Source organism: Cydia fagiglandana, chromosome 1 (genome assembly GCF_963556715.1).
Source record: "Cydia fagiglandana chromosome 1, ilCydFagi1.1, whole genome shotgun sequence".
Lineage (NCBI taxonomy): Eukaryota > Metazoa > Arthropoda > Insecta > Lepidoptera > Tortricidae > Cydia > Cydia fagiglandana.
The window spans coordinates 18,943,392-18,957,521 of record NC_085932.1 but is presented as its reverse complement, the minus strand read 5'-3'; the positions used below and the strand labels follow the sequence as shown (position 1 = coordinate 18,957,521).

Below are 14,130 nucleotides of genomic sequence, written 5' to 3'. Positions count from 1 at the left end.
AACGAATAGCTCTTCTAACTCTGAATATTGGCAACTTACAAATCGATATAATTCAAGTCTACGCTCCAACCACATCGGCAGACGACAACGAAATATCAATGTTCTATGACTCAATCAAAAAGGCGCTTACACTTGCAGGGAAGCACATAATCATAATCGGCGATTTTAATGCAAAAATTGGCCAACCTAAACCTGATGAGTATTTAGTAACAAAACGCCATGGTTACGGAACAAGAAACGACAGAGGAGAGACATTAATTCAATTCGCATACGAAAACAAGTTATCCATACTCAACACGTTCTTTAAAAAAAGAAACTGCCGACGATGGACCTGGCGATCACCAGATGGCGAGACCAGAAACGAAATTGATTACATCCTATCCAATCAACCAAAATGGTTTCAAAACATCGAAGTTATTAACACAATGTACCCATCGGACCACAGACCAGTACGAGGCACGATAAATCTTCAACACAACAGAAAAAGTAGAGCCAATTACCATAGAGTTATATATTTGACAGAGGGAATGTCACTGAAGACAAACTGTGACACTGCAATGGCGGACGGTTTGAAAATGTGCGTGTAGAAGAGTAATACCATGTAACACAAATTCTCCCCTAATGGTGAAACAATTTTTTTCAATATCGTCCTTATTTTTAAATATTAAAATAGGACAGTTTTACGTCAGACAATCAAAAAGTGTGTACCTAACTGATTTTATAGGTCTTGAAAATGCGCATTGTTGCACAATTACTTTGTGCAAATATTATTTTCAATAGTTACCTAATGATATTTAACTTGTAACATATCTGGTTTTAAACAAAAAATAAATATAAGGTAAATGTACTAGTGCTCGACATATTAATGCTCAATAGATGATACCTTGCTGTCACCTCTATTGACAATGACTTAAGTTTCAAAATGACATGTACTAGACTGGGACCGCGTCGAGCACCATGAGTAGGTATGTTTACCTTACATAACAAATAAACGTTAACTATCAAACATTATTCATGTAAACGTCTTTAATCTGCTTATTATCGGGAAATTACCATACCGACCTAGTTAGGAATGCAAAAACAATAATTTAGCTATTTACCTAAATATCCTAAATGATCCCTTATATACATAATGATTTAATAAGAAGGGCATCATTTACCCTACTTTCGGGAAATTACCCTATTCAACTTACTGGTCACACTCCTGTTTCGCATTTATAAACAATGAAATATGGAGATTTTATGTACTATACCATGATAATTGATAAAATTAGCTATGAAAAGTGATTCCGTCACTTTTTTTCTTTCGATCGGTACAATTCTTGCAGGATTTAACTACGCATGCCGGCATATTTTACATTTTTCTTGGACAAATTTGCTTCACTGACGTTTCGATCCGTCTGACGGCAAATTGGTGGATGAGGGCATTGAGATAACTGTTAATGTGTGTGTGTCACGCGTAAATACTAGGAAAGTGGTGGATGATGGAATCACAGTTTTTGTAGTAGCAAAACTACGTCCGTAGTATTCTAGGTCCATGCCAATTACAACAAATTACCAAAAAGTCTATTAAAAACCGAAAATGAAATCAAGGCATACACAGAAGCCATAGAATGTTTTAAGACAGACCTTCTGGACTACGACGCCAATACTACAGTACAAAGTTACCATGACAAGATCGCACACGCCATCATACGAAGTCTCGAAAAAGCGCAACAAGCTAGAAAAGATCATCCGGAAAACTCGACGATTACTGAAAACACAAAAAAACTAATGAAACGAAGACACGAGCTTCAAAACACTAAACCGAAATCATTATTAATGAAAAAAGAGCTGAGCGCACTTTATAAATTGATTAGCAAAAATATCAAAAACGATTACAAAAACCATAGACAAGAAGTATTCAAAAAACACCTCACCTTATCTGGAAGCTTAAAGAAAGCGTATAATGAACTAAGAACGCATAAAACTTGGATAGAAGGAATAAAAACATCAAATAAAATAACACACAAAAGAAACGACGTCTTAACTGTAGCAACAGACTTCTACAAGAGATTATATCAAGAAAAAAAGTCACCTGACAACTGTCAATTGGAACAAGAGGGAACATTAAATATCAGTAAAGTCAAAGCAATCGACGAAATCGAGGTGATACAGCAAATAAAGAAACTGAAATTAGAAAAAAGCCCAGGCCCAGACAAAATAAGCAATGAGGCATTAAAATACGCCGCTACATTTCTTGCCCACCCACTTGCACACCTCTTTAACCTAATACTTGACACAGCAGTAACACCAAAACAGTGGTCGGAATCCAATATTATTCTTTTATATAAAAAAGGCGACCCCAATGACATTGCAAACTACCGTCCTATTAGTTTACTGCCAAGTCTCTACAAACTTTTTTCATCGATTTTAGAAAAAAGGATAAGCAAAACTTTAGAAAAATGTCAACCAGTTGAACAGGCAGGCTTTAGAAGCGGATTCTCAACGATAGATCATGTGCACACAGTAGAGCTTCTAATTGAAAAATACCAGGAATTCCGGAGGCCGCTATATATTGCCTTCATAGATTATCAAAAAGCCTTTGATACCCTATCTCACTCGTCAATATGGGAGGCATTAAAAGAACAACAAGTAGAGCTCCAGTACATTGATATCTTAAAACAACTCTACAAACATACTACGAGTAGAGTCCAACTCGAAACAATCGGCCCACCAATACAAATTGAACGTGGCGTAAGGCAAGGCGATCCAATATCACCTAAGATATTCATTGCAGTGCTAGAGTCGATAATTAGCAAGCTGAATTGGTCTGGCCGTGGATTGCCTATAAACGGTAGCTACCTACATCACCTAAGATTCGCAGACGACATCGTCTTGCTTTCAGAACGCTTTTCAGACCTAAAATACATGATACTCACCTTGCAGGCTGCCAGTAGAGTGACAGGGCTAGAAATAAATTTCAGCAAATCAAAAATAATGACGAATAGTACACAACAACCAATGCATATTGAAGATACCGAAATGGAGTACGTTAATAACTATGTATACCTCGGAAAGCAAATCTCATTTGACATGAAAAATAGCGAACATGAAGTTGACAGGCGAATCAAGATCACGTGGAACAAATTCTGGAGCCAAAAAGAAATACTGAAGAGCACAATTCCTATTAAATTTAAAAAGAAAATCATGGACTCTTGTTTACTACCATCGCTCACGTACGCCGCGCAAACCTGGAAATTTACCAAAAATATTAAAAACAAAATAATTACATGCCAAAGAAGTATGGAAAGGAGTATGACAAATATTAGAAAAATCCAGAAAATCAAGCACAGTATTATCAGATCCAAAACTAACGTGATAGACGCGCTCAAATACGCAAAAAAGCAAAAATGGAGATGGGCAGGACATGTCGCCAGGATGAAGTCCAATAGATGGGCAAAACAAGTAACGACATGGCCAGGACCACCAGGAAAGCGTAACAGCGGCAAACCATACACGCGATGGTCAGACGAGATAGTAAAAGTCGCAGGGACAAACTGGATACAAATAGCACAGGATAGATCCGACTGGCTTACTCTGGAGGAGTCCTTTACCTGAGAGGGGGTTCTTGCTTAATTCACCTAGTAAAAAAAAAAACAAATAACAACATAAGTGACCAAACATTTACTAAAACTGACTATTAGAAAACATTTAATAAATTGTATTGTAAATTTAATTCACGTTTGACATTGTAATATGCAAGAAATAAAAGGCTTTTTTATTTTATTTTATTTATTTATTAATCATAGCGGTTTATTTAGTTTAGGTATCATAGGGGTTTTCCGGGTCAAGTTCCGGGTCTCTGAGTCAGAGTCCGGGTCCGAGTCCCGGTCCAAGTCCGGGTCCGGGTCCGAGTCTGGGTCCGAGTCCGGGTCCGAGTCCGGGTCCGAGTCCGGGTCCGAGTCCGAGTCCGAGTCCGGGTCCGAACCGGATCCGGGTATGAGTCCGGGTCCCAGTCCAAGTCATCATCAAAAAAACAAAACATCAACATTTATTCAGCAAATAGGCCACAAGGGCACTTTTACACGTCAACATTGAATTTACATAAAAGCAAAAATAATAACATCAACAATTTTATAAAATAAAACTAACAATTCAATCTAACGTATTACAATTACTAAGAGATGTATATGGTCTCTTAATGTCGAATTACATACAAAATACAGATAAAAAAACACACACAAAAAAAATCTATAATATTTAGAGGTGTAAATGTCTCTAGGTGTCAGAACTATAAGATTATATAGTTTATCAAGTTATCCTTAGAGATGTATAAGGTCTCCAAGAGTCAATATCCTGTATAATTAATACATTCATTAAAAGAAAAGAAACATACGAGAACAGAATGAGGCGTCTCACTGTAATTAATTAATAAAAGTTACTAAGTATAATAGCTCGTGTTAGCTTAACAGACCAGTCTCCACAAACAGCACCCGTTCACGAGTATGACGCGTATCTCAGCCATCGCCTCCCTCAACCTTCATTCGGGAAAGTGGCGACCCGATCAACAACGCCACCGTAAGCAAAGACTTTTAAGCGAGCATGACATGTTCAAGCTACCGGCCTATATTAATATTAAAATAGTAATAACATGTAGCTGTAAGACACGGCATTTTGTGCTCATATGTTACATAAAAAGACAGTAATATAGCTTCACATAATTACTAGCCTAAGTTGACTTAGAGATGTAAAGGTCTCTAAGTGTCAGAAACATTAAAAATATAGGTAAGTATGTACAATCAAAAATAAAAATCAAATAAATAAATATGTACTTAGAGATGTATAAGGTCTCCAAGTGTCCAAAACTAAAATTAAATTAAACAATATAATCAAGCGAGAACATCATTGTCTCATGTGTCAATTCTACTGTGTCAACACTAGCATATTTAATTCACAATGTAAAAAAAAACAATATTTATTTAATTCTTATTATACTAATGAAATCAAGCTACCGGCTTAAAAGCATCTCTATCGTTTATAAAATCATTTACAGTGTAGTACGCCTTACGTAACAAGGAGTGCTTAATGTGCGACTTAAATTTATGAAGTGGTAAATCCACTACATCAGTGGGGACTTTGTTATAAAAACGTGTACAGTTCCCGACGAAAGACGTACTAACCTTACGGAGGCGGTGGGCGGGCACAGCAAGTTTATGTTTGTTTCTAGTGTTATAGTTATGGATATCACTGTTAACCTTGAATTCGTGGATGTTTTTCCGAACATACATAATATTCTCTAGTATGTATTGAGATGCAACGGTAAGAATGTTAACTTCTTTGAATTTCTCTCTTAGGGATACTCGAGCGCCCAGTCCATAGATGGAACGTACAGCTCGTTTTTGCAGCACAAATATTGTCTGAATATCTGCCGCTTTTCCCCACAACAGAATTCCATAAGACATAACACTATGGAAGTAACTAAAGTATACCAGCCTGGCCGTCTCTACGTTTGTCAGCTGTTTGATTCTCCTCACTGCATAGGCTGCTGAACTAAGTTTTCCGGCTAGAGTGCCTATATGTGCATGCCATTGCAGTTTGGAGTCTAGAGTGACTCCCAGGAAAACAGTTCGGTCCTCAAATTCTAGCGTATCACCTTTTATTTTAATCTTGCTGTTATTCACCTGCTTGACGTTAGGTAGCGTAAACTTGATGCATTTGGTTTTCTTGGCGTTCAAAAGCAAATTGTTTGCCGTAAACCAGTTTACAATGGTAGATAGCGCGTCATTAATGCTCTCGAAGCTATTTTCCTTTCTGTCCACTTTAAATATAAGGGAAGTGTCATCTGCAAATAACACTATATCATGTCTATCTTGCACAACTTTTGGTAAGTCATTAATGTATACCAAGAACAGGAAGGGACCAAGAATTGAACCTTGAGGCACTCCGAGGGCTACCGGGGACCCCGCCGATTGAGTTCCATTAATAACTACTCGCTGAGTTCTATCCGAAAGGTACGATGAGACCAGGTCAAGGGCACTAGCTTTTATCCCATAGCGGCTTAATTTTCTCTTTAAATTTTCGTGATTAACGCAATCAAATGCCTTTGACAGATCACAGAAAATTCCAACAGCATCTTGAGCTTTTTCCCAAGCATCAAAGATGTGTTTTAGAAGTACCGCACCGGCGTCAGTAGTTGATCGACCTTTGGTGAAACCAAATTGATTGCTGTCAAGCAGTTTGTTTCTGTTGAAATGTGACAATAGTTGATTCAAAATAAGTTTCTCGAACACTTTGCTTAATGCCGGTAGTATTGAAATCGGTCTAAAGTTCGTGGGATCTGTTCTCGTTCCTGATTTAAACAGAGGGATAATTTTGCTATGTTTCATAATATCTGGAAAAATTCCAGCATCAATGCATCTGTTGAAAATCTCAGCTAAGTATGGTGTAATTGACTCAATGATGTAATCTAATACTTTGACAGACAGGCCCCAAAGATCTTCTGTTTTCTTTAAATTTAAAGACCTAAAAGTCTTAAGAACTATATTCGATGAGACATACGAAAATTTGAAGATTTCTGTACATTCTGCCACATTTGTCTTCAAAATTTCTTCAGCGACGTCTGGCGATGAATTAAGGGATCTTGTTGTTTCTACCGGGATATTCGAGAAAAACCGCTCAAAATGATCTGCCACTTCACGGTCGGAACTTACTAAAGTGTCAGCAATTCGTAGGTTGTAGTGCGGATCCTTCAGTTTACGTTTTCCAGTTTCATTACTGATAACTTGCCATACAGTTTTGACTTTATCGCTGGAATTTAGGATCTTTTTTGACAAATAATCGGCTTTAGCGGCGACACACAACATTTTAAAAGATTTAGAATAATTTTTGACGTACTCCAGAAATTCCGGTCTTTTATCAGTTGCCTTTAAATCATATAAGTCGTAGAGCCGGCGTCTTTTCTCGTGAATATCCGGTGTAGCCCAGTCGCTAAATTTAGTCTTAGCCTTGCCTTGCACCTTTTTCTGAATGAAACAGGCATCAAATTCCTTTTTAATACAATTAAACAACTCGGAACTCAAACAGTCAGGGTTTTCCTGGGTACATGAAAGACAACATAATTGTTTAGTAATATTACGATTGAATAAACCTAGGCGACTTTCGGAAATCGGCCTACACAAAGTGTCTTGAGGAATTTCTTCAGTTTTCCCGCTGAAAGAAGCTTTTAGTCCACAGTGGTCAGAACTTAGGTTGTTAATAACAGATTTACTAATCGCGTCATTATTACTAAAGATGTTATCTATACATGTAGCACTGGTTGCTGTGACTCGAGTGGGTTCACAAAATAAATTGACTAAGTTGAAGGATTTAAAAGTATTTAGTAACCTTCCACATAATGGCGAATTTTCTAGCAAATTAATATTGAAATCACCACATACAATTATATTTTTGTGACTTCCAAAAACACTACTAAGTACTTCATCTATGACCGATTCGAATAAGTTATAGTCTGCCGATGGGGGCCTGTACACGCATATAATTATAAATTGTTCCAGTTCAACACAAGAAAGTTCTATAAGGCGTTCCACAGACATGTCAACAATGTCTTTACGCTCCTTACTTTTTAAATTATGTTTTACCATTATCAATGACCCGCTGCGATTGCAAGATCTCCTAAAAAATGAACTTACTATACTATGATTATTGAAATTAAACATAAATTCATGACCTTTAAGCCAGTGCTCAGTTATACAGAGAATGTCAATATTCGAGTACTGTATAAACAGATCAATTTCGTGTTCCTTACAGGTAAATCCTTGGATATTTTGATGAACTAAGTTCAATAAATTGGTTTTACTAAACATACTAGCATCACAGTGATCAATATGAACGGAGCCGGCTGGTGCACACGTTGTCGTAGCGATTAGTTTAAATTCAAATCACCAGGCGGCTCCATCTCAAACCCTACGCTACCAAGGCGTAAAATACTACGCGACTTAAGGTTATTAGACGCCGTGCTAGCCACGACGGGGTCTTCAATATTATATGCTAACAGGTTAGCACACTCTACAAGACATCTTCGCGGTAGGTAGGTCCTCTTATGGAGCATAACAAAATCTTCTATAAATTTATTCGTATCAAAATACGAAATCGTACTACTGTACAAGGAAAGGTTATACAATAAAGAATTGTAATGAAATACCCTCTTATTTACCTTGCTCGACATTCTATAAGGGAGCGCACAAATAATTATTTTAGCAACCTCTCCCCGGTCAATCGCCGACAGCGTAGCGGATAATTTTAAGATATCTCGCTTCGTACAGTCTAAACTATTTCCTAATAAAACTACAAGCGTCGAGTCGCGGTCAAACTCGCCCGCAGAAATAGATTCGATTAAACGATCGACAGAGGCGCCCGGGTGACAATGGTTGACGACGCCCTGCGACAAGCGCTGCGCCAGCAGCACGCCCAGGCCGGCGCCCACCTCGTCCGAGTACAGCAGCGTGCGGCGGCCGGCGGCGCGCGGGCGGCGCTGCGGCCGCGGCGGGGCCGCCCCGGACCCGAGGCGGGGCGGCGCTGGTGCTGGCGAGGGGAGGCCTGGCGGCGATGGAGCTGGCGAGACAGGGCTCGGCGGGGATGGCGCAGGCTCGACGTAGGTCAGCAGCGACAGAGCCAGCTTGACAAGGCTCGGCGGTGAAGGGGCCGGTTCGACGAGGCACGGCAGCGACGGAGTCGGCTCGGCTCGGCCCGGCCCCGATGGAATCTGCTCGGCTCGGCTCGGCGGTGACGATGGCGGCGGGGGCGCCGGATCCGCGACGCGAGGGGCGGGCTCGGAGTCGCCGCGCAGCTCGGGCGCGCGGGCGGCGCGCGACGCGAACAGGGCGCGCAGCGCGGGCGAGCCCGGCGCGGCCAGGGCGGCGCGCAGCGCGGGCGAGTCCGGCGCGGCGGGGCGGGGCGGGGGCCGCGGCGAGTCCATACGCAGAGTGTAGCCGCTCCCCGGTTCTAGAACATTATTCATAAAGGCTATGTATTCCTGTAACGCTTTACTTGACAGTTCGTCTCTATTATTTAAGTTTTTCAACTTTAATTCTAATTTTTCTAGTTCATCGGAGCGATGACTCAATTCTTCTACTGTCCGGTCTAGTTGGTATTGGCAGTTTAGAAGTTCATCGCTTAGGGCGACACTGTTACATTTGGATTGTATCGTTTTGAATATTGAATTATGGCGTTTTAGCAAAAGTTTAGATTTCTTTATGAATCTACTGAGTTTTAAATATTTTTTTATTTTTTTGGATCCTTTCAGTGCGACTCTAATATCACTACTGCCTTCAATGTGCACAGAACTTTTTAAATCTACTGTTTCTACCATTGGGGAGAACCCTATGCTATCATCGACTGAATCTACATCAAAGCTATTAATTTCAGCAAAAATACTTAAATTATTGTCTCGCAGTCCGGAGTGGCCGGAGCAATACTTGCAACTATGTTTTGACTCTGACTCCTCCAGCTGCTGTTCTAAGTCCTGGAACAGCAGCTGTCAAAAGCGAGGAGTCAAAATCGAAATTCGAAATCACCAAACATGTACTATGCGTCGTTGAAGAGTTCTGTTCTGATCATCATCAGCAGTTCCACTTCATCAAATGCGACAGTTTTTAATGTAAATGCTTGATTTTATGATGAAAATACAATAAATTCTATACGTATGCCTTTAAGATTTGAGGAGTTCCCTCGATTCCTTATGGATCCCATCATCAGAACTCGAGCTTGACAGAAATGTGGCTTAAAAACTAAACTTGCTTAACAAACATAACGAAGAGGACAAATCGCCAAACGTGAACTATGCGTCGTTGAAGAGTTCCGTTCTGATCATCATCAGCAGTTCCACTTCATCAAATGCGACAGTTTAATGAAAATGCTTGATTTTCTGATGAAAATACAAAAATCTCTATACGCATGCCTTTAAAATTTGAGGAGTTCCCTCGATTTCTCATGGATCCCATCATCAGAACTCAAGCTTGATAAAATTGTGGCTTAAAAACTTAACTTGCTTAACAAACATAACGAAGAGGACAAATCGCCAAAGGTGAACTATGCGTCGTTGAAGAGTTCCGTTCTGATCATCATCAGCAGTTCCACTTCATCAAATGTCACGTTTTTGAATGTATATGCTTGATTTGTTGATAAAAACACAAAAATCACCATATGTATGCCTTTAAGATTTGAGGAGTTCCGTCGATTCCTCATGGATCCCATCATCAGAACTGGATTTTGACAAAAACGGGACCAATCTGTATGCATATACATACAATCAAAAAAATAATTTTCAAAATCGGTCCAGTAATGACGGAGATATGGAGTAACAAACATAAAAAAAAAAAAAACATACAACCGAATTGATAACCTCCTCCTTTGGGATTTGGAAGTCGGTTAAAAACAAAGGGCAGATTTAATATTAGGTGGACCAGTATAAGTATGAGATCTTCCTTAACGATATGACGGACAGGGTTTAAGTTATACTAGTAGTTATCAGCCGAGGCAATATGTGTCGTTAAGTATAATAAGTATAAAAAGCGACCTTAGGGCGATCAGCGCTTACGTCGCACAGTGTTTCAATTAAGTATTGGATACTAGCAAATAATTATGTAACTACCAAATCCTCTAAGTTCTCTTTTTTAACTGAATTGTACATAATATTATGTAAGAGTAGCTAAGCTAGGCGATCTAAACGTTGGCGCACGTCGCAGGAAGTTTACCGGCGCGCTTCCGCGACTCGTGCGCAGGATGTTTTGCGCCTGCGCCGTTAGTGCACATAGCGCGCGGATTTAGAACTAGGTATGCCTATTTTGGCACGGTTAATTCCGTGGCACCAATGTTTGATGCTGTTTTGCTTTGCTTTATAAGCACTTACTTAGGCTCTGTTGGTAGTTATTATGAACATGAACTTTGAACGTACAGAGGGGAGGGGGAGAAGGTAAGTGTCTATCACGAATTTACTTTATTTCAGACATTTCGACGAAACGGGTAGGTATGCGTATTGAACCCATTTGTTCAAAAATCGAAAGTTTTAAATGTTATATGTGTAATTAAGTAACGCAATTAGAAACCGAGACATGTGGCCAACCGTCATAGGAAAAGTTATAAAAAAATTAGTAAGTATTAAAATTAAATTTTTCCTATAAGTTAGGTACCTATTTTTACGATTTTTAGTTTACATAAGCTCCTAAGTTTTCACACGACCATCGAAAAAAAATCTATTAAAATAAAATGTGTACATCAATTGTACTGCTGTATTCGTTCAACTAAAATAGTAGCTATGAAACAGCACTTATCGAGAAGAATGTTTTTCTAACCCCATTCCACCTGAAAGCTACACACACAACCACAAATGCAACATTGACCTTGCACTGTCAGAGTGAGGGAGTACACCTGTGGCCTATTTTATAAAGCTACAAGTTACAATTTACAAGCGGAAGTCTCTTTTTAACCCTAAGTGTTAGAACGAGACTTCCGCTTGTAAATTGTAACTTGTAGCTTTATAAAATAGGCCACTGTTCTCTAATATTAGGTACTGGGATGGGATGGTAGCACAATTTGAACAACAGATGCCTTTTACATTACATTATAGTACAAATAGGGATAGAAACGATATCAACAAATAAAAAAACTCGCAAATAAAATTAGCAACTTAGCCTAGGATTGCTATTGTTATGGTGATTTTTATACATAGTTACATATCTATACCTTTGGGGTCGTCTAGAAATCATGTGATTGCTTAGAGGGGGGGGGGGGGGGTTAAAATCACCAAATATCATCAAGGGGGAGGGGGGTCAAAAATAGGTCAAATATGATCAATTGATCATAATCACATGATTACTGGACCACCCCTTTTTAACTTTTAACTCATTGACACCATATTACCGGAGAGTGGTCAATGGAGCAGCAAAGTTTTCATAAATAATCAACTTAGAATGATATGGCGGGACGACTTAGACGCCCTTCCACCCGAATTGGTGGAAAAAAACAGGGTTGAGTATAGGAGGGGAGTCCTTCGCCTACCACACTAGATAAGCCTAATAAAAAAACAATGACACATTTTTAAATACCAGCATCTAAAACGCCTGCTATTCTGCTGCGATAACAAAATTAAAATCATTTTCTCAAACATGCAATGAAATATTGATGTTATGTTCCTTATAATAGGCTGCGAAGTATGACGTTTCAGGTGCGGCTAGGACAAAAGGTCGTTAATGGAATTTCATACACATCTTGCAGGCCTAGGCCGGCAAAGTCCTCTTTTTTAATTTTCATTTCACAGATATTTGTGACACAGCATCGTGGCATTCATCCATTAAAAAAAACTAGAGGCAGTATTTGCTTTATGGTTTGTAATGACACTCTGCCACTAAGCCTACAAAAAAAAAAACAATGTTTGCTATAATTTGCAGTTTTATTTGTATAAAATCAACATAAACTTAATAAATAATACATTCTATAATTTTATAATTTTAAATTATAAATTTAAAATATTTAAAAAAACATTTAAAATATTTCATCTAAACGTTAGCGGTAAAACGGTCTACTCAAACACGCGTAGTTATATTTTTTAAATTGTTATAGAGGTAAAGTTGAAAAATATTCATTCTGTTTTATTGGATTTATGGTGCGTTGTTGATTTTTTGACTTTAATATGAGTTCCGACGAAATAATGAAATTAATATTAATTGTAATCGTAGGTGTTGGAATTGGCAGCGTAAGCAGAATTGATTTTAAATAACTTGCTGCCTCTGCCGCCAAGTCAAAGACGAAGTATGTATATGGTTGCTTATGGCAATTTTATTATTTGAGAAACTAAGAAAAATGGCTTACAGTTTATTAGAAACAGTTTTGTGGCATATTTTAAATGAATGTAACTACAAATTCGTCAACACGTATTCGTATGATTGAAAATAAATAAATAATAATAATAATAAACACTGTGGAAATTATACTTATTTACTCCATGCATAAAGCAACGATGTATGTGAAACATGATAGCATTATGTGACGAAAACGACAGTCAGACGGATACAAGGCGAAAAAATCAAAGATACATGAAAATATACGGGTAGTAAAAATACACGACTCGTGTAAAACATACGCGTGATAATGATAATAGGTACGTGTTGGTTATATTTTGGGTGTACTTTACTTTTAGTTTTTTCTATAAATAAAACTTGGGTTTCGTGGATTTTTTATTTTATTTATTTCATTGCATGTTTGAGAAAAGCAATATACATACCTCGGCGGGAAATGGGGTTGCCCGCGCTCAGACCTATCCGGCCTCGCTTCGCTCGGCCGTCTATATGTCTTCGGCCGGCAACCCCTTTCGTCCCGGCCTCTGTAGTAATGTACTATTATTTAAAACAATTGCATTGTTCCCAGGCTCTATAAGAGCAACGGACGCACAATTTGATTTTTACTTATTAGTATTGATTAGTCAAATGGACAACCCCATGTTCCAGTCAACAGAATGACGGGCAATTGGACATCCGCTGCGCTAATCACTGACAAATGCGCTATACGTACAGGACATCCACTTCTTGGTACCTACTCTATAATATGATGTTGTAACACACACACACATACGCATATACTACTAACATATTTTATAACTAGCGACCCGCCCCGGTTTCGCACGGGTTAACAAATTATTCACCTAAACCTTCCTCAAGAATACTGACACTCCACTCTACAGGGCGTCCCACGGCTATGCCACATGGAGGGAAAGTATCCTGAATATTGTAGATGGAACATTTTACTGAAAGAAGACATTATTTTAGTTTAAAAAACGACAAGATTATTAGGTTAAAACAACGAAAGGATTATTAGGTTAAAAACAAGTGAGTCTAAACCGTAAAATTATTTAATGTTAGTATGTCTCTATCTATGTCTCGGACCCGGGTATGTCCTTAAACTACGTCCGAGGCCACCGGTGGACGGGCAGCAGCGTCTCTCAAATTCGGTGTACTCGACTGCGATCGCCAACCCGCCTGCCAAGCGTGGCGATTATGGCATTCACCCCCCATAAGGGGGAGGCCTATGTTTAGCAGTGGACGTCTTATGGCTGAGATGATGATGATGATGATGAGTATGTCTCACAACAGTTTAAAT

General features: G+C 38.9%; 1 long non-coding RNA gene across 1 annotated transcript in view; it reads right to left on the bottom strand.

The window, feature by feature from the left end:
* The window catches only part of LOC134666183 (uncharacterized), a 428,204-nt gene extending 417,818 nt beyond the window's left edge, over positions 1 to 10,386 (bottom strand). The window contains exon 1 of the long non-coding RNA XR_010098464.1: positions 10,283 to 10,386. This is a non-coding gene — a long non-coding RNA (uncharacterized LOC134666183). The remainder of the gene's footprint in view (positions 1 to 10,282) is intronic.
* Between the last annotated feature and the right edge of the window lie 3,744 nt (positions 10,387 to 14,130).